The following is a 1,204-nucleotide window of genomic DNA, read 5'->3' as shown; positions in this document are numbered from 1 at the left end:
GCAGCAAGCTGAGTAAGTCATGAGAAACAAGCCAGGAAGCAGTGTTGTTCTACAGCCTCTGCTCAAGTTTCTGCCTCAGGGTTCCTGCCCTGACTTCCTTCCCTGACTTCCCTCAGTTGGAGTGTGACCTGTAAACCTTTTCCTCTCCAAGAATCTTTTAGTCGTGTGTTTACTACAGCAACAGAGAAACCAACTAAGATAACAGTAAGGAAAGGAGGAACAGAACTGGGTCCTTGGGTACTAATAACATAGATTTTTCTTACAAACTTTATTGTGCGACTTCTTACAAACTGGGAGTTGGATTATGTTAGCAAGTGTATGGCAACATCTTTCTGACGACTGCAGTGGGATCTGGGAGGGGTAAGTAGTGCATAAGTCGAACGGCTGATGATTCGATAATCCCAGGAGGCAGGTTTGGGTTCAGCTCCAAGAAGAGGTTATCAGAGTTGAGAAAATCAGAGGAAGGCAATCATTTTGTCACAGCAGGGTCATCATAAGGATTAGCAGGGTGATATCCACCCATGAACAAAAAGTGAGAGGGGTTGAAGAGATGGCTCCACAGTTAAGAGCACTGGCTGATCGTCCAGAGGACCCAGCCTCAATTCCCAGCACCCACATGGTGGCTCATCACTGTCTCTAACTCCATTCCCAGGAGGTTTAATGCCCTCTTCTGACCTCTACAGGCCTGAGACATGCTCGTGGTGCACAAGCATACACTGGAGTGCCACAGGCACAGCAACTACTGTAGTGAGGGAAAGACAGAGAGAAGAGAGTAGGCTTTTCATCTTGTCTTTCTCCCCCTGCCCTTTTACTTCATCCATATGAGTGTCCCGCTTGCATATATGTGCACCAGAAGAGGGCATCAGGGTTCTCTGGAACTGGAGTTACAGGCAGTTGTAAGTCACACGTAGGTGCTGAAAGTTGAACCCCAATCCTCTGCAAGAGCAACCAGTGCTAACTGCTAAGTTCTCTCTTTAGCCTTCAACTATTTTTAACATGATGATGATGATGACAACGATGATGATGGTGATGATAATGGTGGTGGTGATGATGATGATGATGATGATGGTGATGATGCTGATGGTGATGATGATGATGGTGATGATGATGTGATGGTGATGATGATGATGTTGATGATGATGATGATGGTAATGGTGATGATGATGGTGGTGGTGATGATGATGGTGATGGTGATGATGATGAT

The sequence above is a fragment of the Microtus ochrogaster genome, chromosome 16 (genome assembly GCF_000317375.1).
Source record: "Microtus ochrogaster isolate Prairie Vole_2 chromosome 16, MicOch1.0, whole genome shotgun sequence".
NCBI classification, from domain to species: domain Eukaryota; kingdom Metazoa; phylum Chordata; class Mammalia; order Rodentia; family Cricetidae; genus Microtus; species Microtus ochrogaster.
The sequence above is the reverse complement of the archived record's forward strand: the minus strand, read 5'-3'. Positions refer to the sequence as shown.